This window comes from Oryctolagus cuniculus, chromosome 14 (genome assembly GCF_051225735.1).
Source record: "Oryctolagus cuniculus isolate XC-2025 breed Fujian yellow rabbit chromosome 14, ASM5122573v1, whole genome shotgun sequence".
NCBI classification, from domain to species: Eukaryota; Metazoa; Chordata; class Mammalia; order Lagomorpha; family Leporidae; genus Oryctolagus; species Oryctolagus cuniculus.
The window spans coordinates 55,061,186-55,088,735 of record NC_142880.1 but is presented as its reverse complement, the minus strand read 5'-3'; the positions used below and the strand labels follow the sequence as shown (position 1 = coordinate 55,088,735).

The window sequence follows — 27,550 nt, the reverse complement described above, 5'->3', positions numbered from 1 at the left end:
TTTATACTTTACATGCCCTTTTTAATGCAATATTCCATAAACTTGTTTCAGGAAATTATTTCCTAGAATTATCTTCAAGAAGCTCCCTTTGGAATCAAACAGTGGTTTCTCTAGTTACTACTTGTTAAATTCTTCATTTAATGGAGGGTTAAGCTTGTGATTAATTGAAGCTATGCCATTACAAAAATTAAAAGAAAAACAAGAAAGGCAGGAGGAAGGAAGGTGGGATTGAGGGTACAGTGTGAAGTATAATTATGTTCTTAACACTGTATATATGAAATCTGATCCTTTGACATAAAAAACTTAAATTATTTTAAAAAATTATAATTTTGAATATGATGTGAGACCAGGATATTTTTTAAAATTTTTATGTGTATAGAACAAAGAGGAATTTTTCCTCTGAAGGTTCGCTGAAATGAGCTGACAGTAGACAGATTAAAAGGAGAAATACATACAAATAATTTATGTCTACAGGAGCATCACAGGGAAATGATTACCCAATAGCTCAGTGTCACGAGTGCCTGCTGTCACTCAGCTCGAAAGGGCTTGAGGGCGATGTGTCAGAGCATGGGGAAACAGGAACACACGGACACAAGACTGTCTTTCCAATGAAAGGTTTTTATTGCTTACACACTAGGAGTTTCTATCACACTACTTATCAATATGCTCATTAAGGTCAACACACTTATCAGTATCAATATACTTGTCAATATACTTATTATAGACTTATCAGTCCAATCTATGGCTTAATTAATTCTTAACTTACTTACTACAATAACACTTAATAACTATTATAACACCATTTCCCTAAAGACAATACTAAAGGACTACTGGAATCAAATATTAACAATAATACTATTTTCTTACTACTCATCAATTATATTCATTAAACCACAGAACACAATATACAGCATTAAAGTAACCTCAAGGGCTATCCAATTATAATAATATATGTACAGCAAGGTGTCGCTCCCCATCTTCGTGGAGGAACGACACAGGACCCTGCGCTGTTCTTTTGTCTGCTCGGCCCTTCCCGGGTTTGCTGCTGGTTCTTCCCAGGTTGGCTACCGACCCTTCCACCTCCGTGGAATTCCAAGGTTCCACAGCAACCACCAGGATCCATGTCTACATTGGAGTAGGAATCTCTGCTGGGGTGGCTGTCATTCTTGTTGTTGGTGCTTGCATTCTTAAATGGCATTCTCATAGCAAAAAGAAGTTACAGAATTCAAGCTCTGATTGCCTATTAGGATCACCTGGGCACTTAAGCGTACCTGTGCAGGATCAACCCTAGAACTACTCAGTCAGCATCTCTGGGCATGAGGCCTGAGTTTCCTGGCTCCAGCTTCCTGCTAATGCAGACCTTGGGAAATACCAATGATGGCTCAAGTTCTGGGGTTACTTCCACCCACTTGGGAGTGCTGGGTTGCATTCTGAGATATCCTGGCTTTGGCCCCTGGCCCTGAGGACAGTGCAGGCATTTGGGGAGTGAACCAGGGGAGTGCGCTTGCTTGCTCGCTCGCTCTCTCTCTTGTCTCTTCCCCTTACTCCCCCTGTCTCTGCATTCCCTGTAACTAAATAAATGGCAACTCAAAGTATTAAAAAAAAAAAAAGGGGGAGCGGCACACCGCCGGCCGGCTCTCTCGGGGGCAGCACAGGTGTTCCCTCAGATGTTCCCCTTAGATGTTCCTTGTGCATGTTGTCTCTCTCCTCCTTTATAGTCCTCTTCCGCCAATCCCAACTCTGCTACCCACACGCCGAGTACGCTGCTCTCCTCCAATCAGGAGCAGGTCCTACAGTTTATTGGTTGAACTGGAGGCAGCTGCGTAGAAGCTGTTTCTCCCTTCTCAGCGCCATATTGTGGGAGAGCAGATGCATAGAATAAGTCCTAATTCCAGTAACTTAGTCTAGTCCGGGTTGCTCCCCACAGCAAGGTACGTATCATTACTCTTTTATTTATTTATTTATTTATTTATTTATTTTTGACAGGCAGAGTGGACAGTGAGAGAGAGCCAGAGAGAAAGGTCTTCCTTTACCGTTGGTTCACCCTCCAATGGCCGCTGCGGCCGGCGCACCTTGCTGATCCGAAGCCAGGAGCCAGGTGCTTCTCCTGGTCTCCCATGCAGGTGCAGGGCCCAAGGATTTGGGCCATCCTCCACCGCACTCCTGGGCCATAGCAGAGAGCTGGACTGGAAGAGGGGCAACCGGGACAGAATTGATGCCCCGACTGGGACTAGAACCCTGTGTGCTGGCACTGCAGGCAGAGGATTAGCCTATTGAACCAAGGCACTGGCCTCGTATCATTACTCTTAATCATAGGGTCAAAGCCTATTCATATTTCATTACATATGGCTAATGTCATTTATAAAGGCTGCATTCTCAGGGTTCGTATCGTGGTCACGAAAAAGAGTCAGTGTTCAAAGTCTGGAGCTCAATGTCTCAGCAGAGACAGATCTAGGATCAGTCACTTACAGGCAGGAAGGCGTGGGATGGCTATCATTCTGGGCAGTGAGCTTGGAGTTCCCAGGAGGACAGCAAGGCGAGGATTTGGAGAGGTCCCCAGCTGAGAGGCCTGGGCCGGCTCTGTGGTCGGGTCTGACAGCAGGCTGATAAGGGGTCCAGGTGAGGCAGCGAGGCTATGGCTCCGCTGGAGTTTTGATCCCATAGTCACCTTGTGTTGCTTAGCAAGAGGGCTAGTGAGCTGGCTCTTCAGCTCCAAATGTGTGGAGATCCAGAGGTTCATACACACCCGGCCATGATACTCAAGAGGATGGAGGGCAGTGGACAAGGCTCTCCTTTCATCCTTGCCACTCTGAAGGGGAAGTCTCCAGTAGGTGTCCGGGTGTCAATAATCGGTTGTGCTCCCTCTTGGAGTTTCCCGGGTGCCATCAATCCAATACCTAGGACAGGGTGTTTCCAGCTCATTCTCAGGGTGCGTCCAATCATTGTGCATGTAGGAAGGTAACTTGGGGTTATTGTCCACAGCGCACATGTTATCAGACTGTCCAGAGGGGTCTGTTCCGTCTGATGAGGAGCATCCTTCTTGGCATGCAGCAGCTTAGCCTAAGTGATGTCATCAGTCTCTGGCTTGACACAAGTGACTCCATTTTTCTTTACTTTCACTCAGTGGTAGTTTTTGACTCTAGGCTTCCCTGTGGAGTTTCTACAGTTCACCTCCTTCTGCTGGTCAGGTAAGTGGTGATCTGTGACTCTATTTTTGGGACTCCTGTGGGATTGCCCCTCTTTTTAGGGGAGAGAGAAATGCAGATATAGGCAACTCAGAGTACTCAGTGGCTTTAGGGGAAATGTCTAGGCCAGAAGAACAGACAATGCCTTCTTCTCAGCTTGGGGAGATGCCGCAGTAAGGGGCAGGAAGGTGAAGGGTGGAGCTACACTGGGAACAAGGCTGTCATGTGATGCAAGAAGTCTCCCAGAGAAAAGACAAGTCTCAGTGAGCATGGAGATGACTTTTAGTCTCTCCTCTGGTGTTACCTTTCTTGCCTCTTTCAGGAAATCCCCAGGGAAGGGGTTTAAGACAATTGTGTTTCTTGGGGAAGAAGTTTCCTCAGCCAGATCAGGAAATTTCAGGGAAAGCCCCTCAGTGTACCTGGACGAGGAGAAGCAGAAAGGGAAAGTTAGAAAGTCCTTAGGTGTGAGGCAGTCTGAGGTCTTTCCTTTAACTGAAAAGTGCTCAGTCTGCCAAGGCACCATCCTTTGGAGTTTCATTTTCTGAGCCACACAAATGGATATGTCATTTGTGAGATTATATTTATTTTAGATACCATTCCTCTTTGTAGTGTTATATTAAAAAAGGCTCTTATTGATTTTTTAATAGTATGTTTGCTTTCTGTTTCATTAATTTTGCTTCTTATATTTTTACTCTCTTAGACTTTGATCTGCTGGTATTATCGTGATTCTTTTCTGAAACTGATATTTTGACCACAGATTTTTGAGCCTTTCTATGTGTTCAAGATCATGAGTTTCTCCCCATTGGCCTCCTGATTAATATACACACTTTAAAGCCCGCTTAGAATGGTGCATTAAGTCCTTAGTGATTTTTTTTTGTTCTAGTGTTTATCTGTGATGTCTTTCATCTCTGATTCAGTCCCCAAATGCCCACAGCAGGCAATGGCAGGCCAGGTATTGAGTGGCATGAATTCAAGCATTTGGAGCCATCCTCTGCTGCCTCCCAGGGTGCAGTAGCAGGAAGGTGACTGGGAAGCAGAACAACGTCAAGCCTGGGTTTAACATCCCAAGCAGCAATTTTATCAGCTATGTCACACGGCTCGGCCCTGCAATTATCTTTCAATAGTACATCCTGAGTGATTATTTTCTGTAAACATGTGTTTTCTCACCAGCTGGCATGACATTACATTTTGCTAGTAAAGGGTTACCAATGCATGACAATGAGGCTTCTTGATTCCTTCATGCCTTCTTGTTGTCTTCCAACAGTGGTGCTCACTTGGTGTTCAGGACAGTGGAGCTGAGGTAAGTGTCATTACCCCTCTGAAGGCAACTTCCCAGCAAATGCAGCACAGTTCCACTTCAACCCTATGCAGCCAACTTTCCAACAACACCCCTGCCCGCCCCCTGAATGTAGCTTGCCCGAGTTTCTTTTACATCCCTAGAGAAAATTTCTATCTTTACCCTGTGAAACTTCAGTGAGCTTCTCTGCCATCTGGGGAACTGCAGCCACCCCCTCTCCAGCAGCCCAGGAGTCTCAGTTTGTATAGAGTGCGTGGCATAGAAGAGGGATGAGGGTTGGGAAGAAACTATTATAAAGTTGTGTCTTCCTTTTGTACTACCTGTCAGCCTAGGAGAAGTCACTGCTTCATTAGTGTGTTCTTTAGCATTCTACTTTTCTTTTATAGTCATTTTCTATGTATTCCATGCATTTATCTATTTTCTCTTATAAATAATACACAGAGTGAGTACATTGCAACAGAGAGTTTTATTTTGCCTCATAGTTGCGTCTGAAAGGCAGAGGGCCACACTAGGTGATGGCCTTCTTGCTGGCAGCATCCAACATCACATAGGAAGAGACAGGTGCATATGTTTGTCTTTCTCCCTCTTATAAAATCATCAGTATTAAATCATAATGACTCTACTCTAAAGACATCATCTGATATCAATCACCTCCCAAAGTCTTTACATCTAAAGCCCACAGTTCCCACTCCACACCGCTGCAGGAGGCTATGGTTCTAATCACTAGGGTTCATATCTCATGACCTTGAATGAGGAGCATGTGCAAGGGAGGGTAAGTGCAGAAGCAAAGTGTGTTGAAGCAAGAGACAGCTCCTGTAGGAGGGAAGGTAACCGAAGGAGGGTTGCTGCTAGGGAAGTTGCCTAGGGGCCTACATCCTTTGGGTTCTCAGGAAGTTTGTTTGCAAACATGTCATGTAGTACCAATGCCCCTTTCCTTGCCAGGGAGTCAGTCTCTGGAGCTGGATGGGTCCTGCTGCATCCTGTTTTGATTTCAGTTCCTCTGTCTTGTTTTTGAATAGAGGAGTCATTTTGTTCTAGACATATGCCTTTGTACACTAGGCTTAAGTTGCCCTCTGCACATCACGTTGGAGTCTCTTGGACTCCTTTGTCCCTGGCTGTCCCAAGTGAACCTAAGACCTCAGGGTTCACTCATATGCTTGATAACTTTGGCTATGTGACCACACTGAAATTGACAGCTTGTGAAATCTTCCCAGAGCATCCTATGTCAGGGTTCTCTCATCAGTGTTGTTTCCCCTCTTTACCACCATCAATCCCTAAGACTGCTGATTGACCATGTGCTGCCCTACATAGGTTCAAAATCTGCCACATTGAGCTAGCATTGTAGCACAGTGGTTAAGGCAGCGTGTGTGATGCCTGCATCCTGTACAGATGCTGGTTCAAGTCTAAGGTGCTCCACTACAGACCCAGGTCCCTGCCCAGATCTCTGCTGATGAGCCAAGGGCAGCAGAGAAAAAGAGCCTAAGTCCTTGGGCTTAGGGAAACCCGGATGGAGTTCCAGACTCCTGGCTTCAGCCTGGCCCAATCCCTGCCATTGTAGCCATTTAGGGAGTAAACCAGCAGATGGAATACCTCTTCCCACCCAAAGCCCCCATCCCCATCCTATCTCTCTCTGTAACTGCATTTCCAATAAAAATTTAATAAAAAGAAAGTATTTGAATTTAACAGGTCCCAAATGCAATCAAAGAAAAGCAGAAGGGACAATGATTTCAAAAAAGAAACAATTTTACTTGTAATTCAAACTTCCAAAAACCATACGCATGTACTTGTTGGCAAGTAAAATAAGCAAACTGAATGTCAATTATGTTTCAGATGTGAAAGTTTTTCCTCAGAATACTGAAATAAAAGATTAAGTAATCACATCTTCATGGAAATTTCAAGGTTTTCTTGGTAAATTGGTTAAAGAAGATCTTAAATATAAAAATTTTAGTGAACTAAGTCAAAACATCTTTAGAGCTACATTGTTGAACTACACACTTTGTCAACTCCTTCCTAAACAGCATCACAAAAAAAACTTTGAAATTGATTGTGATGTCCATATTTACCTTGTGTTATTTTATCTTTCCTGTTTCACTTTTTTCCTTGAATTGTTATTGAATTCCCAAAGTAATATAAATTTTATGAAAGTTTTTTTAAAGTAATTTAGAACTAATCTATTAATGCCTCTCCCATTCCAAATTGTATGAAGATGTTTCTCCTTCTTCATTTGATTTCTAAAACTGAATAATAATGTTTAAATTCACTTCTTGTGCAAATTAGAGCCCATATATATTTCCAAAATGAATCATACTGTAAGCAAACTCTGAATTTTCCAAACAGATATTATTTTCTGCATACATTTAGAATTAGTGCTCATGAACATTTATAACTCCTCATTCTTAGCCAAGAAAATGTTCATATAAAAACCTGCCACTCAAGTAGCTGGCAGTTTTATAAGTCACTTCTTTCTTCTTTTGACAGCCTATTTATCCTACTATATAAAAACCTCGAAGGGAGGCTTGTGGTAAATGATTGTGTATTTCACAGGTCATGTAATTTGCAATTTGTCATTCTTCATTTTGCAAGAAATGGTACATGGTGTCAACAGCACATGAGCAATATATTAACATTTTTTGCCACCTTTCAGTGTGAATAGATTTTTCTTTGTATTTTTCATGACAGTCAAGGCAAACTAAAATGCTATGGTCAATCATAGATTATTTTTAAAAAAACACATGTATTAAGCTATTCTTCTGTGGTATCTTTAACTAGTGTACCTTATTTGGTGGGTGTGTTCTATATACTTCTTTCATTCATTCATTTAAATATTCAACAATTCTGTAAGCATGCTAACATCACATGTCTAATGAATTTTTAAAAATCACTTACGTAACAAAGGTGACTATAGAATAGTTTATGCCATTATGAGTATCATGGAATTGCAAGAGAAATCAGTGACCAAATATTATTAAACATGAACTCTTTTTTGTGTGCTTGTGGGAAAGTCTGCTTGCAAAGCATTCCTCTCTGCCATGTGTGCAATATTGACATGAGGACAGTCCAATGCCAATTATGTATTCACTTAATGCCTGCTATAGAATTGCAAATGGCAGTGGATTCATGGGTCCTTATGCTCAGACATGTACCCAGGTTTCACCAATAGCACAATCATCCTTTCAGTATGGCCTCTCACTGTGAGATAATTGACTAGAGCATGTAAGCAAGTTTTTCACTGTTGACTCATCACAGTAGCGGCAGCTTAAAAGGTGTGGTAGTTATAGCTGGGGCAGTTCATTTGTACTGACAGAGATACTACTGGTATCTTAAACAGTTTCAAGTTCTCTGTGTCATTAGATGTGATTCCTGCTTTCTGACATTCACTGACATGTATGAGGGTTCTTCAAAATTTTCGTGGAAAGTGTGTATTATGAAAAAGCTATGCATGGGTTACATATTTTATTTTTTGTATAAAAAACTTATCTTTTAATTATATTTATTCACTAGTTTTTGAAGTACCATTGTACCTCATTACAATTCTGAAATTTCTGTCTCACCTTGATTCCACAAGGTTCTTAATTTGCATATCCTTCAAATGTGCACATCTGTCTAAAATACAGTGATGTTCAAAACGATCACCTAAAATGATCTTGCCATGCAAGATAATGAAAATTTTCCTTAGAATTCATGCCCCCCTTGCAATTTCTCTTTCTATTTCTGTAATGAGGCTTAAGTTCCAGTGGGACCTTGAAAGCAAAGTGTAACTTATGAGGAGATACACTAAACTCCAAAAGATTTACCATCAATGGATTTCCAGAAGGCCTGATCCAAAATTATAATTCATCCCATCACAGTTCCTGATTAATGGACTCACTTCTCAGCCTCAGAAGTGTGGCAATGAGTTCTAACCTCATGGAATTAATCTTACCATGTTCCCTAACATCCTGAAGAGTTTGGCTTGATAAAATGGTAGAATAGTCTTTTGTAAGACTCTAATGCAGTACCAACTAGATGGCAATACCTTGCAGGATGAGGTAAAGATCTCCAGACAGTTAGTTGTATATGCTCTGATTCAAGTCTGATATATGTTCTATTTCTTTCATAGCCAAGATTCATGGCCCTAGGAATGAAGGGTTGGAAATAGGAGTAGTATCCTCACTATTAACTATATTGACTCATTTGCAATTTTTTGTGTGCTGTTCATGTACAAAATTATGATTTGCTGAACTTGAGTTTTAGTTGCTGCAGGGAGAATTGTTATATTAGGAGACATAACAACAGTTCCAATCTATTGCAAGCTAAGATTGTACCTAGCCACTGTGGGCTATTTTTCTTCTGCCTCTAAACTCGTCTTTTGACAAAGACAGGAGTCACTTTGTTGGTTGAGGTGATTGGTTCTTACTATTAGGGGGACATAACATTACTACAGTCCACTGGAGATAAGAAATATGGTGTCTAGAATACAAGAGATTCTTGAGGGCATCTCTTATCATTCATTTGTCTTGTGATTATGGTCAATGGAGAACTGTCGCTCCCCCTCTTCGTGGAGGAACGACACTAAACCCTGCCTAGGCTTCATATCCGAGTCACGGCACCATTATGTCACTCCCCCTCTTCATGGAGGAACGACACAGGACCCTGCGTTGTTCTTTCGTCTGCTCGGCCCTCCCCGGGTTTGCTGCTGGTTCTTCCCGGGTTGGCTACCGTCCCTTCCACCTCCGTGGAAGGGCGGTTCCCCCTAGCCACTTTCCCCACTTCCGCGGGGGAGCGGCACCCCACCGGCCGGCTCTCTCGGGGGCTGCACAGGTGTTCCTCTTAGATGTTCCTTCAGATAGATGTTCCTGGTGCATGTTGTCTCTCTCCTCCTTTATAGTCCTCTTCCACCAATCCCAACTCTGCTACCCACACGCCGAGTACGCTGCTCTCCTCCAATCAGGAGCAGGTCCTACAGTTTATTGGTTGAACTGGAGGCAGCTGTGTAGAAGCTGTTTCTCCCTTCTCAGCGCCATATTGTGGGAGAGCAGATGCATAGAATAAGTCTTAATTCCAGTAACTTAGTCTAGTCCGAGTTGCTCCCCACAGAGAACTATTACAACTCAACCCGGGAAGAACACTAGTGACTCAGACCCTTCAATAATGAAGGTTTGGTCACCCCACTAGGTGAGGCAATATGGCAGCTAGCAAGTTGCAAAAGGCAAAGGGAATATATAATAAATAGTGAAACTCTGTAGTTACAAATTCCAAGTACAATCATAGGACCAGTTATCAAAAAGAGAGCTATAGATATCTTAAACATTTTCTTTTTTTATGCTTGTGTGTATGTATGTGTACATTAAGAAAATACTTTTGCTTTCTTTCCTCTGTTGTTCTCCTATGATCTGACATAAGATGAATTGGTTTCATATAATAGGTTTTATGTATCATTAATTTGGCAAGTTATATATGTATAGATATCAAGAACAAGAATAATCATCACTAAAGAAGTTACCTCTTTTTTAAGAGGAGGCTAAGGGTCCAGACTGTCATGCAGCAGGTTAAAGCCCCAGCCTGTAGGGCTGGGCACCAGTTAGTGTCCCAGCTGCTCCACTCTGATCCAGTTCCCTGTTAATGTACCTAGAACACCAGCAGAGAATGGGCTGAGTGCTTGGGGCCCTGAACCTATGTGGGTAGACCCGGAAGAAGCTCCTGGCTTTGGCCTTGCCCAGCCCAGGTGTTGTCAGGTTGTTGCAGCCATTTGGGGAGAGAACCAGTGAATGGAAGACCTCTGTCTCTCCCCTTCTCTCTGTAATTCTGCCTTTCAAATAAATAAAAATAAATCTTTAAAAAATAAGAGGCTAGTACATATTTGATTCTAAGTAAAATGTTTTTTTATGTTACACCAAATTACAACAGCTATTTCTTTTATTTTATGATTAAGTATGTTTTAAGGAGATATATATGAGTATCAAGTTGAGAAGGCTGGATCTGTGATGGTCAGTTTTATGTGCCAGTTTACACAGAGTCCTCAGTATTTAGTTATAAACTGTTTCTGGCTATGTTTGTGAGGATGTTCCTGAAAGAATGTATCATATCCAAGTCTAGACATGGTAAAGCAGAGTGTGGGTGCACACCATCCAATCCACTGAGGGCCTGAATAGAGCAAACTCACAGAAAAATGAATACTCTGTCAGTAAGTACATGAGCTTGTCTTTCTTATACCATCAGCACTCCATGTTCTCAGGCTTTGGGACTGAGACTGGAAATTGTATCAGTATCTTCACAGCATCTCCAGCTAGCATATGGTATATTATGGAATTTCTTACCTTCAAACCACAGAAGTCAAGTCCTCATAATAAATCTGCTTATATTCAAATATGAATATACATATCTGCTTTTGCTCTATCATTTCTGTTTCTCTGGGAAATCATGACTGGTACAACAGCGTTGGCATGTACTAAGCACACATTGAATATTATCCATTTCTAGTTTAATTTATTTTTTCCCACTTTTCCAATAAATAAATTGAAATTTAATGATTCCATGGCATGTATTCAATCTCTTGTTATTAATACTGAGAGCATTTACAGCTTTTCAAGTTCACTTAGTTTTAAGTGTATATTATGCACTTTACTATGTTGTATTCTATGAATATTTAATTTCTAAATAATTATAATTTTCATTTCCTCCTAAGAACAATTAAAGCTATTTAAATGAGTTTTACATTAAAATTTCTTATTGTGGAATTAAGATTATTAATTTCTTATGTTACTGAGACCAGGGACTGTAGTCTCTTTCTAGTTTTATTAATTGTTTCTAGTGTTTTTATTGTCCTGAGTATAACAATTTTGAACATTTTCTGGGCATCTGAGAGCTCTTTATATGTCTATTTGGTCTACTTTATCAATTTCCACATAAATGTACTAACTCAAGCTTATTAATTATGTTCTTCAAAATCTATATCATTTACTTTTTTTTCTGAGGATTTACTTCAAATAATTAACATGAGTTAAAGAACTCCACTTATACCGCAAAAACTAATTAACCATATTCTCATGATATTCAAGTTGCTTAGTGATCACACTATTATATATTCATTGTGGATAGCAATTTTTCATAAAAAATAATTCTCTTTGTACTCAATGTAGTTTCTGCTAGAATTTTCCTTGGTTAGTATTTATGTTAATCCTCCTATTTTTTATTTGTTGCCTTTCATCAATTTGGAAGGGTTTCTTCACTACTGTGCCAATGAAAATATACTCAGCAAAGCGAGGCTGTATTAGAAAGGAATGAAACAGGTTATGGGCTTATTCAGAGCTATAGAGAACAGCCCTGTTCTTGCCAACTATTCCTGAAGTGAATGGCTCATTTAACTTTCATGGTCAGCAGCAAAGCCCAATCAATATTTCCCTGACCTAGGCGTGACAGCTCTCCTCACTCGTGTCACTACACAGTTAAACACAATCTATGGCTATATATACACAGCACTGGGTAGAGAATCTATGGAGCCCTGTAGCCAGCATGAAGCCTCTGCTTTCAGTGCCAGTATCCCTTATGGGTACCAGTTTGAGTCTCGGCTGCACCACTTCTAATCCAGCTCCTTGCTAATGTGCCTGGAAAAGCAGCAGAAGATGCCTCAGGTGTTTGGGCCACTGTAACCGTGTACAAGATCTAGAAGAAGCTCTTGGCTCCTGGCTTTGATTGGCCCAGCTCCAGCCATGGTGGTCATATAGGTAATGAACAACCAGCAGATGGAAGATCTCTCTCTGTCTCTCCTTCTCTCTGTGTGACTTTGTCTTTCAAATACATACATGCATACAAACGTAAGTAAATTTTGCAAAAAAAAGATTTTGTGGAGCAGGGTGCAAAATGAAAATGCAGGATCATTTTCCTGAAAATTCTTAAGAATTTCAAGGTGGTAAGCATTGAAAGAAATGCAGGATCCTCTAAGTGTGTGGTACCGTGTGGCTGCAATGAGTACATGCCCATTGAGGCTGGTACTCCTTTTGCCTCCTGGTTTTCATTAGAAATACTCCCATTTCCTAGCTCAGTATATTCAGAGAGACCATATGGTTAAGAGGAAAGCCCAGAAATTTCATTCCTAGTCATGGATTTTCGACTTTAACATACAGTAGAGTAAAATCTATGAAGCCTAAGTCATAACTGAAGTATTACAGTTGTAATAACCCATGGGAGTCTTAAACAATTTAATTTTTAGGGTAAAAATGATTTTCTTTTGTTACACATATCCAGATAATGGAATTCAAGCAAGTTAACAGTTACAAAATTTTGTTTGGTTGGTTATATGAGACTGTGTTTTAAAAATGCTTGAAATTTTCCTACCTTATAAAATTTATTTATTTATTTGAAAAGCTAAGAGATAAGGAGAGATGTGTGGAAGGGAGTCAGAGCAAGTGAGAAACGTAGACAGAGAGACAGATAAATCTATCATCTGATGTTTTACTCCTCAAATGCTTGCATGGTCCAGGCCAAAGCAAGGAACCAGAAGCTGAGAACTCCATCAGGTGGCCCAAACATGTGGCAGGAACCCCAGTACTTGAACCATGTTGCTTCCCATGCTCATTAGCAGGAAACTCAATCAGAAGCAGGGCTGGAACTTGATCCCAAGCCCTCTGATATGACATTCAGGCATCCCAAGTAGTGACTTACTTTGCTATGCCACAACGCCTGCCCCTCCCTTTCCGCTTTTATCTGTAAAATATTACTCTGCTTTCATTCTCAATACTATCATAAAAGGGATATTTTTGTTGCTGCTGTTCTTGTGGATGTGTGACACAGTGCTATTCTGCAGTGTTATTGACTTGAATTTTATTCTGAATTCTGGTTTCATATATGATGACAATGATGATGAGAATGATAAAGATGATGACTGGAATTAAGTGCACATTATGCATTAATTATTTGAGCTCAGGTTATCTAAGGAAGAATCATTGAACTGTAAGTTACAGTTGTAAAGTTTGTAAATGAATCTCTTTAATTTACTCATTCTTTGATTTTTATTGATATAATTTTATTTTAAATAACCCATTGATAAATGAGTCTTTTGCAGTGTCAGGACTAGAAACAATTTATCACCACTTCTTCTCAATTACAGTATATTACTTAATTTTAAAATCTAAATACATCATAATTCAAAGTTAATTGCAAAGACTTTATGTTAAATCATTTCAACTTATCTTACTTTTTATACTTATAAGCTCTTTAACCTTGCATGTATTCAAGATATCAAAGTAGCCTTAAAAGCTTATTACAAATGATGGCTTTTTCACTTAGATTAATCTGCTGCTATGATACAAAGGGTGTTTTATTAAAAATTCATTTTATTCTATCAGCACTTATATTAGTAATTTAAGTTTGGCCATAAAGTAATCAATTAAAGTAAAGCATGCTGCGTGAACACTAAACCTAACACATTAATTTAATCTATTTTGGCTACTCCTGCTGTCTCACAAATCATTTCTATGGTTACAAGGCATTTATTAAAGTTTCTATTAGAAAAACATCCGATGATGGCAAGGGCTTTACTAAATATAAATAAGATCTATAGATGATAAAAATATTTGTATCTAATTTTTATAAATTAAGTGACATTTTTCTAATATCACAGAACACATACAATAAAAATAATGCAAATATTAAATTTTGTTTCAAGTTACTGAAGAAGGTGAATCATAGAAGTACAGAAATGATTATATAAGAAAGTCACAAAATTTAAATAACTTTCTGGTAAGCTAAATAAACAGGAAAGCCACATCTTAGGAGTTGGTATATAAACAAAGCTATATCTACATATCACACTTTTCCATTAGGGTTGAATCTTTTTCCATATTCTGGTAAGCATTTTTTTTAAACTTTTATTTAATGAATATAAATTTCCAAAGTACAACATATGGATTACAATGGCTTCCCCCCCATACCGTCCCTCCCACCCACAACCCTCCCCTTTCCCACTCCCTCTCCTCTTCCATTCACATCAAGATTCATTTTCGATTATCTTAATATACAGAAGATCAGCTTAGTATACATTAAGTATGGATTTCAACAGTTTGCGCCCACGCAGAAACATAAAGTGAAAAATAATAGATGATTTTTTTAAATGATGATGAAATCAGAGCAGACCTATTGTCATGTTTAATCCCAGTGAGAGTCAAGTTGGGAATTGATAATTTCTTTTTTTTTTTTTTTTTTTTTTTTTACAGAGGATCAGTTTAGTATGCATTAAGTAAAGATTTCAACAGTTTGCACCCCCATAGAAACACAAAGTGAAATATATTGTTTGAGTACTCGTTATAGCATTAAATCTCAATGCACAGCACATTAAGGACAGAGATCCTACATGAGGAGTAAGTGCACAGTGACTCCTGTTGTTGACTTTACCAATTGACACTCCTGTCTATGGCATCAGTAATCTCCCTATGCTCTAGTCATGAGTTTCCAAGGCTATGGAAGCCCTCTGATCAGCATAGCCCTGACTGGTAAGCATTTTTTAACAGCAGAAAAAAATGGAACAAGCAACTTTACTAGCAGTATTTAAAGCAACCTTAGAAATCTTTGTGGCACGGCTGGCGCTGCGGCTCACTAGGCTAATCCTCCGTCTGCTGCTCCAACACTCTGGGTACTAGACCCAGTTGAGGTGTTGGTTCTGTCCTGGTTGCTTCTCTTCCAGTGCAGCTCTCTGCTGTGGCCCGGGGAAAACAGTGGAGGATGGCCCAAGTGCTTGGGCCTGGGAGACCAGGAGGAAGCACCTGGCTCCTGGCGGCCATTTAGGGGGTGAACCAACGGAAGTAAGACCTTTCTCTCTGTCTCTCTCTCTCACTGTCTAACTCTGCCTGTCAAAAAAAAAAAAAATCTTTGTGGCAAATCTTTAAAATTATAATCTTAAAGAAAACTTTAATGAATGTATTTACGGTATAAGGAATTTAACCTTGCCAAAAAAAGATCTTTATCCTTGACTTCTAGAAAATAGCTCCCCCTGTAACTTCATGCCTGGCAGGAGCAGCTTTGTGTGAAGTGGTTACTGACCACATTAGATCTGGGTGATAGTTAACTAGGACTGAAAGACTAGTCATGTAGTTCAGATCAGAACTTTGATTTAAAGCATATCATTTGGACTACAGACTGACATCGGCTCCATAGACAACTGGAGACCCAGGAAGTCCTGAGTGCTGAAGGTGGGGTGGGCTTTTCTAGGTGGCAGATACTGTCCCACACTGATTTTAGGAAAGTTCCATCATCTGACTCCGCAGACAGAAGACAGCAGAAGCTCTGTGTTTGCCTCTTCCCAGATTCTGCTCTCTGAATCTCTTTCCTCAGCTGATCTTAATCTATATTTGTTCCTACCCGTAATCCAAAAGTATTTGAATAATAGCCAACAGTGAGTTCTGTGGGATCTTCTAGCAATCCCCTGACCTGTAGTTGGTGTGAGAAGGGAGGGTATTGTTGGTGTTGTTAACAGCTGTGTTACCTTTAAATCTGTAGTTGTATTAAACTCTTGCCACATTTGTTATAAAATATAGAAAATGTTCTTTTGTTGGCCCTTGGTAAATAAGGTATTTTTAATACATTAATGGAAAATGTCCATAAAAATTAAATAGATAATTATATGCATAATGACATGCATACATTAAAGTAAATGTAATAAATATTTTCAATGATATTGGTCATGTTCTGCAAACCACTTAACGTGTGTATACATGTCTGGTAAACAAAGGAATTGGGTTGTAAATTCCTGTTGTCTCATTGGAGATTTTAACGTTTCTGTACATGAGAAATGAAATGTTCTGGAAGCAGAATTCTTGACTACCTTTACACCTATTTTGTTAAATTTTAATGAACATTAACTGAACTCTTCATGATCAACTTGTGAACCTTCTCCAGAATTACTATTAATATCTCACATTTGACTGTAGACACAAATCTTAGCTACACTGTACTCTCACTGTTTGAAATCAAGTGATTGAGCAGCTCACAGCTTTTTTTTTTTTTGCTTTTTCCATATTCTTCAGACACGTAAAATAATTTAATTAACTTTTTCACTAGCATTCTCAATTATCTTCTTCATCCTTTGCCTGAGCATAAAAATCTCTAATAATCAAATGTATATTCCTGGAAATATATTTATGCTGTCTTCATTTAAGTGTATCATTGCTATTTAAACTGGAAGCTATAATTGTTCTTTGTTTTGAGTACTGTGCACTGAAGATAGATATGATTCATAAATAACATGATCCCTGTCCTCAGCATAAGTTGTCTGGGGACAAGGAGCAAGCAAGAAATTATAGAGGCCTGTAAGAAGTTCCATGATGGGTTAAGTAGAGAGAATATATCAGGGTGATCTAGTCAAGTCAAGGACAATTGAAAGGTCACTGACTACTTGCCAATGAAAGTGCTGTCTAAGGAAGATTCATGGGCAGCCAGCAACACCAAGTAATAAGACATAGCCCTTGTCTACTAGCTAAGCTTCGAGGAACATTTGATTTTACAGTTTTCCCTAAAGTTCATTCATTTCCTATTTCTGTTTTGAAAACACCCACAATAATCTGAACCCATTTCTTTAGCATTATGAATATATAATTAAAACAGAATTATTTATATTTAAGTTGTATAACTTGATGTTTTCACAAATATAGTATGTTGAAATAATCACCATGATCATGTTAGCAGATTCATTCTTCACATGGCTATTTTTTATTGGTATGTGATGAGAACACAAGTTTTCTTCTAAGTAAAACTTAAGTATACAGTACCATACTTTTTAGATTTTTTTTTTTTTAATTTTTTTGACAGGCAGATTCAGACAGTGAGAAAGAGAGACAAAGAGGAAGGTCTTCCTTTTCTGTTGGTTCACCCCTCATATGGCCGCCATGGTTGTTGTGCTGCACCAATCTGAAGCCAGGAGCCAGGTGCTTCCTCCTGGTCTCCCATGTGGGTGCAGGCCCAAGGACTTGGGGCATCCTCCACTGCCTTCCCAGGCCACAGCAGAGAGCTGGCCTGGAAGAGGGGCAACCAGGACAGAATCCGGTGCCCCAACCAGGACTAGAACCCCAGGTGCTGGCGCCGCAGGTGGAGGATTAGCCAAGTGAGTCGAGGCACTGGCCACAGTACCATACTTTTACTATAGTCATCACACTGTACGTTAGACTCCCAGAACACATCTGTCTTAGATAACTAAATCTTTATGCACTTTTAATAATACCATCCAATTCTTCAACTTCCTACAGTTGAGCCCATGTTTAAGCTTCTGTTGTTTTCTCAAATAACTGAAAATTTGGGGCCATTTCTAATACACTACTGACACCATTTTGACAAAGATAATGGCATTTTTTCAGTCTTCTGAGAATATAATTTTTTTTTTGACAGGCAGAGTGGACAGTGAGAAAGAGACAGAGAGAAAGGTCCTCCTTTGCAGTTGGTTCACCCTCCAATGGCCGCCACAGCTGGCATGCTGCAGCCTGCGCAGTGCGCCTATCCGAAGGCAGGAGCCAGGTGCTTATCCTGGTCTCCCATGGAGTGCAGGGCCCAAGTACTTGGGCCATCCTCCACTGCACTCCCTGGCCACAGCAGAGAGCTGGCCTGGAAGAGGGTCAACCAGGACAGAATCCGGTGCCCCGATCAGGACTAGAACCCATTGTGCTAGCGCTGCAAGGTGGAGGATTAGCCTACTGAGCCGCGACGCCGGCCGAGAATATAAATTCTTGAAGGTATCGTAGGCATGCCCTTATTCATTCACAGATGAGTTATCTAGAGATAGATATAGAAACTGTTAATAAAAATTATTTAACTTGACTTACGAGTCTCATTATTTCCAAAAACCTATTTAATGTTGACTTCTTGAAAATGTATTTTGTTTATTTCTACAATATTTTTCCTCATTTTTGTAATTCACTTATTATCCATATCCTATCCCCTCAACATCCTTGCTTTCCTACTCTTCTTAAACATTGCTGTACCCCACTTCTGACTTCAGGCTTTCTCTATTCTTATTTTAACAATCATTTCATTCAATTGATTCCTATTGCATACATATTACATAGCATTATTTTATCATTATTGATGTTTTATTCAATATATCAAATGTAACGTTGCTCCAACCCTTAATTGGAGTTGACTGATATATCTCTCCACTTTGACATCTACTAAAAATCAAGCATTTATAAATCATAATGAAAACAAAAATATATATTTGTGCATGTTTCCCATATAATGGATAATTTTATATATACTATAAACATGCTTATATATTTATCTGGCACATTGGTTTATGATCTATGTTTGCTGTCACTGCAATCAAGTTAAATAAGTTTGTTTTCAGTTACTGATATATACTTTTGTAAAGTAGTGAATAATTTCTAATGTACAAGTGTGGGCAATATTCAAGACTTCTGTTTCCAGTGTAATGCATATTAGAGAGAATAGTATTCACCCTGGTTAGAATGGCTTTTATACAGAAATCAAGAGCCTCGTGTGATTACTGATGTAATAAATAAGAGTGTCAATTGTTAAATCAACAACAGGAGTCAATGTGCACTTGCTCCCCATGTAGGACCTCTGTCCTTAATGTGTTGTACTATGAGAATTAATGGTAAAACTAGTCTTCAAACAGTACTTTATACTTTGTGTGCTAGTCCCAAGCCATGAGCCATGGCTTAACCCACTTGTTCCCCAATGAGGATCCGAAAACTTTGTTTTAAACCATCCTAACAAATAACTACTCAGATATACAAGATGCCAATTTGCACAATGAAAATCTCTCCCTAGTTGCAAGAATGACACATTCATCCCTAAATGAGGCATCATGAATTCTCAGCTCTTCACGTGAAAGGGATGCAAGGAAACCTGGGGGTGCTAGAAGGAAAGAGTGACAAGATATTGTCAAATGTGCCCAGTGTGATGGGAGGGACAAGGTATCACTCCCAGCTGAGACCAATGATGTAAAGATAAATATGCTGGGGCTGATGCTGTGGCACAGAGGGCTACACCCTGGCCTGAAGCGCCAGCATTACATACGGGCGCTGGTTCTAGTCCCGGCTGCTCTTCTTTGAATCCAACTCTCTGCTATGTCCTGGGAAAGCAGTAGATGATGGCCCAAATCCTTGGGCCCTTGAACCAATGTGGGAGACCTGGAAGAAGCTCCTGGCTCCTGGCTTCAGATCAGCACAGCTCTGGCTATTGCGGCCAAATGGGGAGTGAACCATCTGATGGAAGACCTCTCTCTCTCTCTCTCTTGGCCTCTCCTCTCTCTGTGTAACTCTGACTTTCAAATAAATAAATAAATATTTTTAAAAAAGGAATAAAAGATAAATATGTAAAACTGAGTCACTTTACATATATATATACACACACACACCTATGGAAATATGTAATATTTTTATACTCTATGCTTCAACAGAATATTGAAATCAATTCCTCACTGAGCAACAATTTCTTTTCTGACATGTTTTTGTTCAATTTCTCTTCCCAAAATATAAGTATGGCTGAGGGTCCGGCATTGTGGAGCAACGGGTTAATGCCCTGGGCTGAAGCTCCGGGATCCCATATGGGCACCGGTTTGAGTCCTGGCTGCTCCACTTCCCATCCAGCTCTCTGCTATGGCCTGGGAAAGCAGAAGATGGCCCAAGTCCTTGGGCCCCTGCACCTGCATGGGAGACTGGAAGAAGCTCCTAGCTCCTGGCTTTGGATTGTAAGAGCTCCAGCTGTTGCAGCCAATTGGGGAGAGAACCGTCGGATGGAAGACCTCTCTTTCTTCACTTCTCTCTCTGTGTAACTCTGACTTTCAAATAAAATAAAATAAATAAATATTTTTTTTAAATGTATGGCTGAAATTATAAAAAAATGAAAAAATAAAAGTTAAAAGGAAAAAAAAATCTGAGTGTCAATGTGGCTGCAAATACAGCTTTCTCAAACTTTGTTTTATATCTATGTCAAGCCAATGGTTAAGAAAGATATGCTATTACAGTTTTTTTTTTAAAGATCATATTTATTTAGAGTTACAAAGAGAGGGAGAGACAGAGATAAAGGTTTCTATCTACTGGTTCACTCCCCAGGAGGCTACAGTGGTGCAAATGAGCTGATCAGATCCAAAGCCAGGAGCCAGGAGCTTCTTCTGCCCCATACATGGGTGTGGCAGACCAAGCACTTGAGACATCTTCAACTGTTTTCCCAGGCTGTAGCAGAGAGCCGGATGGGAAGAGGAGCAGCCAGGACTTCAACTGGTGCCCATATGGGATTTCAGCACCACAGGGGAGTCTTAGCCCACTATGCTACAGCACCGGCCCCAGCTATTACAGTTTTAATGATATGTGATTCATTTAAAATTTACTGTGTATGAGTGAAATGGTCACCTTTTCATTTGATGATTGTTTCCCTTGCCTATATTTGCAATGAATTGTGATATTTTTATTTGTTGAACTTTTCACTTAATGGAGCATTAAGTGTTTGAGTATAATGTAAATTAAAAATTGTATCTCAAAAATTAAAGAAAAAGAAAGGACGGAAGGGAGGAAAGAAGGAAGACGGAAATAAGGAGAGAAGGGAAATATTATACTCTTAGAATTATATCTATTCAACTATATTGAATGTGTTATCTGTGACTATCACATTAGCTTGATAATTTAAAAACAAGAAAAGCCAACACACACACAAAATAAACAACTAGGTACCACTCTCTTATCCGAGGATAAAGTGTTTCTCTTTTTAAAAAAATCAATCCATTTGTCATCAGTTGTTTTTTAATAGTACTAAAAATCATTCTAGAAACAAGTGTCTGCTCTAAATATATATTACAGGTTATGTAATGTTTATGAAAACCCTGTATTATTATGCAACTTCACGGTCTTGTGATTATACATGATCTTTTGCTAGCTCAAACTTCCAGTATAAATATTGAAACAGATCCTCAATCTAGGGCTTCTTTTAAATGCACATGCATTTCTCTTTTTTTACAGCTACTGAATGGATTCACTGAATGTTCGAATCAATTTTCTACTCATGCAAATGAAAGTGTAAGTGTGCAGTGAGACCGGCTCATTTTCAATACAAAATGTATATTTTATATCTGAATATCTAAATGTGTATGTGTGTTCCTTTTCATTAAATGACACTTTAAATTAGAGGGGTTAAGTACTCAGCAAAAAAATTGAAGTCACTGGATTACTCTTTAGCAGATTCTACAACGTATTCCTAAGAATTTAATAAAATAATTTTATTAGTGCTCTGCTACTTTGTATTGTTGGACCACAGCCAGATATACTTGTACTTCAGAGTTACTTGAAAATTTCCACAAATTGCCTAGAGGGGTTTTTTATGGTTTGGAGGAATCTATAATCTATTTAAGCATAACTGAAATCTTTGTAAAATTGAGCTTATAATTATATGAGCATGGTACATTCTCAACATTGATTCATTTGTCTTGAATTTATCCAATAATAGTTTCTAGTTATCTCTTAAAGATTTAAATATTTTTTATTTTAGATTTTTCCCCAAATTTTTGAATTGTTTGAATGTTATTTTAATTATATAATTTAAGTTTAATTTTCTAAATATGGTTGACCTACAAAAATATAATTGATTTTTCTATAAGAACAATTTAAATACAATGACTTTCCTCAATTCATGTTACCAGGTTATACTGGATCAACTTTGTTTGAAAACTATTGAATTCTCAAGCTGTAAGATATCTGTCCAAAATTCTACACCATGAGACTTTTTTTTTTCCAAGTTCCATTTTCTTTTCATTTTTAGTTGAGAGTCAGAGTTTCACAGAGAGAGGAGGGGCAGAGAGAGAGAGAGAGAGAGGCCATAGCAAATAGCTGGATCGGAAGTGGAGCAGCCAGGACTAGAACCAGCACCCATATGGGTTGCTGGCACTTCTGGCCAGGGTGTTAACCCACTGCGCCACAGCGCCAGCCCTCTACACCATGAAACTTTACTAAACTCTAGCATGGCTTCCAGGATCATACAACTGTGTCCCCAGGATGATTCTAGCTGCTCACTGCAACGTCTGCCTGAAAAATTTCAATTGCCATAGGAATCAACCATTTGCTGTTGATAACACCCAACATCAGACCCTACCACCTTTTCCTGGAGTGTTAAGAGAGGCACATTGTGGCAACTCAGAATTATGTCTGTAAAGGACTTGAGAGTCATTCATCTGGGAGGTACTATCTCAGATGAAGATCTTTTATCTCCCAGTTCCTGGGAAGATGGGATCCTGCCTTTGATATCTGCCAGCCAGCAGACATAGCCTGTCTAATTACATCTACCAGTGTGCTTTTATATTCCAACCCTGTGTCCATTTGCATTCCTCTGCCGAGTAGTGAGCACTTGGCACCACTCAGTCCTTCATGAACCTTTTAAAATGTACAATTACCTCTGCAAAAATTGCAGTGGGGTTCGGCTCTTTCCCCTTCTGTCTGTGTTTATTGAATAAAATCCATTCTCTCCACTTTTACTATTGTCCCAATAATATTGTCCAGAATCTTTTATATGTTAAACTAGAATATAATCAGATTCCTGTCTTTGAATTAAAATTGGTGGAAGAGACAACTTCTGTGACATATGGAAAACAGAATTAAAGAAGCAGTCATTACTCCCTAAGTTATGATCACTTGCTTTGGTTATGCACAGGAAACTCTCAAGCTACCTCTGCTCTCTTCCTCTTCACAAAGAGTTCTTCCTCCTACTGCCAGCCTGCTCACTACAGCAGCTCCATGTCTGCCACTGGACACTTGACTGTGGTCCTAGAAATGTTCACAGACAACATACTCTATAGACTATTCCACAGCTCAACCCTAGTATCCCCATCCCATTAGTAGTATGTACCCGATTTCCCAAATTTGCCATCAATTTCTGATTTTCCACCAATACCAGTGTTTCAGGAGTCTTGATGATTTTTTTCTAATTCTTCAGTTTTTGTGTTTTATATATTCCCAGATTTAGATAGAGTTGTATGAAGACTTATATAATAGATGACTTATTCTATAATAGTGATATTCTGTTTCTCTGAATGAACTCTATCTAATACAGTTATTAATATGAGTTAAAAGTGTTATTGTGCAAAAATCCATTATAGCTTACATTGTATATGCTGTGAATAAAATGTAAATGGGTTCTGGGAAGAAAGAGTATTGTCATCAAAGGCTTAAAATAAGGTAGGTGTATTATGGATACTGGGATGTTTTGTAGTTCTGTATTTTGGAAGATGGGAAATAATATCTAACTCACTACTTTTGTGAGGCTTAACAACAAAAATATTTCCAATTCTCAGTTTCAGCTAACAAGTGAAAGAGAAGAGTTCTTAAAGCAACGAAGACCTCAGAAGAAACAAAGATCAAATATTGGGCACTGCCAGAAAAATATCAAGGTGAATTCGAGAACCCTATAGGAAGCATTTTATTTAAAACTAACAAACAAAAAGAAGAAGAAGGAAAAAAAATCACAACTAAAGTGTTGCATTATAAAGTCGCAGAGCTTTTCAAAAAACTCCAAGTCTCATAAATGGCGTATAACACAGCACTCTCAGCCCTAATTAGACAGCGGCTTGTCTCAGAAACGTTTGATGGTTACTGCTTCTCTGGAATAAAGGACAGAATGCCAATAAGATTCAAGTATCAGAAATCCATAGAGCTTTCAGGAGAATTATTCAAGAGACGACTCACCCTGCAGACTAAATCACCAGTGTGGACTAAAAGGGACACAGACACTTTAAAATTAAAAGGAGCTTCCATAGGCTCGGAAGGAGACCCAGAAAAAACTACTCCGCTAAAGCACAGGCTTTTTTTCTTTGTAACAAGCAAAAACAGAATGAAACCTTAAGACACAACCAAGAGCCCAGAAGTTGGAGCAAAGTACTCAAAAGAAGTGTTCCTAAGGACCAGAGGTTAGCCCAATCAAAGTTCATTACCATCTCCAAAGCAGGAGAAATTGGCAATATGTGTCAGGCTCAATTTCAATTGCTGTGAAACAATGCCTGCAATGTGCTTTCTGATCCTGTTTTGAATTTTAGCTTTTCAATGAGTGTCTACTAGAAACTGCTGGATCCTATCTCTCCTGGCCTGAATGGTGGCTTCCCAAAGTATGCTTACCTCCTAATCCCTAGATACTCTGAATGTTATCTCATAATGCAAAGGTGCTATGTTCCTCTTAAATTACATGTTATGAGTAAAGGATCTTGAGAAGAGATGCTTGTCCTGGATTATCCGTGTGGTTGTAAATGCCATTTATGTATTCCTATAAACAAGAGGCAGATGCAGATGACAAAGACACACCTGCAAGGAAAAGAGATGCAAAGTCCGGCAGACAGAGTTGCAGAAGCCAATGCATGTCAATGGCCAACATAAGCTAGAAAAGATGAACAAATTCTTCCTCCAAAGCTCCCAGAAGGGAGGTAATTTAGATTTTACCTTTCCACTGTAAAAGAGTAAAAGTATACGGTTTCAAGCCATCAACTGTGTGGAATTTGTTCTAGCAGCCACAGGAAGTTATTGCCCTATGTATGGCATATATATGGGGTTTAGGATTGTTTCAGATCAGAAGACTTATCTTTTTAAGAGGCAGATCTCTGTCCCTGGGGTCCTGAATCCAAAGATCTACACACAAAGATGATTTAGATTTTCAGATTTTTCGTTTACAAACTGAGCATGGTCATGGTCAAGTGTAAGTTGCAAGGTCTAGGGAATATGTTGTAAATCAAAGTGAAATAAATCATTTTTAAATGCAAGGCATTCTGTAGTGACTTAGGCTGTTCCAAATACTTTGTCTTCTCTCTCATATAATATAGGAGTATATTTCTCCTTCTCTTTTTTTAAAGATTTATTTTTATTTATTTGAGAGGTAGAGTTACAGAGAGAGGTAGAGACAGAGAGAGAGGTCTTCCATCTGCTGGTTCACTCCCCAATTGGCCGCAGCGAGCAGAGCTGTGCGGATCCGAAGCAGGAGCCAGGTGCTTCTTCCAGGTCTCCCATGTGGGTGCAGGGACCCAAGGATTTGGGCCATCTTTACCAGGCCACAACAGAGAGTTGGATTGGAAGAGGAGCAGCCAGGAATAGAACCAGCGCCCATATGGGATGCCAGCACCTCAAGCCAGGACTTTAACCTGCTGCGCCAGAGCCAGCCCCTCTCCTTCTCTTAAACTATGAAGTTGTTATTAGAATTCCAGCATTGTGGCATAACAGGTTAAACCGCTACCTGCAATGCTGGCTGGCATGCCAGTAAATCCTGCCTGCTCCACTTCCTACCCAGCTCCCTGCTAATGCACCTGAGAAAGTAGCTGAAGTTTGCCTAAGCGCCTCGGCCTCTGCACCCACGTGGGGGACCCAGATGGAGCTCCTGGCATCTGGCTTCAGCCTAGCTAGCTCTGGCTGTTGTGACCATTTAGGGAGTGAACCAGGAGATGGAAGATCTCTTTCTCTGTTTTTCCTTCTCTCTCTGTAACTCTGCCTATCAAAGAAACAAAATCAATCTTTTTGTTTGTTTGTTTTAAGATTGCTTTGTTTATTACTAGTTTTCCTCTTGAAACTCTGTTGAGTAAACAGAAGTTACTATAAATCAGAGAAGTGGCTACATGAAAATATAGGTGCATGATCTCACATATGCATGCAGATAGGTGCCATATGAAATAAATGAGAGCTATGGGGAGGGACCTGATGTTCTAGAACTACCCAATAAGGAAATTGAATCATATTTTGGAGATCAGGAAGCTTTATTTTAACTGCTTTTTTTTTTTTTTTTTTTTTTTTTTTTTTTACAGGCTGAGTGGACAGTGAGAGAAAGAGTGAGACAGAGAGGAAGGTCTGAAGGTCTGGTTCACCCTCCAATGGCCGCCACGGCCAGTGCACCGTGCTGATCCGAAGCCAGGAGCCAGGTGCTTCTCCTGGTCTCCCATGCCGGTGCAGGGCCCAAGGACTTGGGCCATCCTCCACTGCACTCCCGGGCCATAGCAGAGAGCTGGACTGGAAGAGGGGCAACCGGGACAGAATCCAGCACCCCGACTGGGACTAGAACCTGGTGTTCAGGAGCCGCAGGCGGAGGATTAGCCTATTGAGCCGCGGCGCCGGCCTTTATTTTAACTTATAATGTGATTTTTGTGATAACTCATTCAAATTTATCTTGGTTCAGACAAGAAAAAAGGGCTGTTTAAAGGTGAAGCAGCAAGTACAAAATTTACTGAATGTACAATCTGGCGGAACTTGAACTTGGAAGACCAGGGATAGATAGCATATGACAATAGATTAACATGTCAAACTCAGAGGTTTTTGGAGGATATGCTAAGAAACATTTTTGAATGTTTCTTAATGTTTCTAGAAGCAATAAGAAACTAAAATTATTCAAAGTAAAATAGAAACAAGGAATGAGAATGTTCTCTGTAGTATTTATTTTGATGAAAATAATATTTAAAACTGACCAAAAATACCTGAGTTTGGAAAGGTCCTTGAATTGCATTAGGTAAAAGCTGATGGTAGTTTACATAAATGGGCTGAAGACAGTGAGAAGTCTAGGTCTTAGAAACATTTAAATGTGAAGATATAAAACATTCAGATAACTTCAGGAAAGTTTGAAGGCATTTCAGATCCTAGGAACATTTCCTACAGTGAGTTCATTAACATCTTGACATAATCAACCCTCTTTAGTTGAAAAGTCAGAATGTTTTGCTGCAGTTTTTAAGCTGAATTTATCCTTTTTCTTAATCTAAATCTAAAATGTTTATTTCCTAAATATATAAGAAAAAAACTGAAATTTTACTAAAAATATAAACAATCTAATAATTTAAAATATAGAAAAAGATAACTTTACTGTAGGGATAAATAGAAAATATCTTATTAAACTGAAAATACTATTGAGTTGGACCAATGCAGTATTATTTCACAAAAAAAAAAATAGAATAAATTTTCAACACAGTCTCTAAGATTTGGGAATTTTTTTTCTGCCTATCTTAACATGAGTGTTAGAAAAAAATGAATACATTCATGATTACACTATAAATTCTAGTGATATTTTAAGCATATTTATGATAATAAGTGATTCAGTCTCAATTTTCTTACTTCAGAGGATATAAATTTAGTTTTCTAGGTCTTCTAAGGAC

The 27,550-nt window shown here is 39.2% G+C and overlaps 1 long non-coding RNA gene across 5 annotated transcripts; it reads left to right on the top strand.

Moving 5' to 3' along the window:
- Positions 1-986: 986 nt before the first annotated feature.
- LOC149122329 (uncharacterized) lies at positions 987-25,205 on the top strand. Of its 5 annotated transcripts, none has more exons than XR_016220672.1 (5): positions 987-1,931; positions 3,125-3,188; positions 4,356-4,485; positions 21,417-21,473; positions 23,738-25,205. It is a non-coding gene; the product is annotated as an uncharacterized LOC149122329 (long non-coding RNA). The 5 variants fall into 5 exon arrangements; XR_016220675.1 differs by having other exon boundaries at positions 993-1,931; positions 3,144-3,188; positions 4,450-4,485; XR_016220671.1 differs by having other exon boundaries at positions 1,002-1,931; positions 4,450-4,485.
- Positions 25,206-27,550: the final 2,345 nt, after the last annotated feature.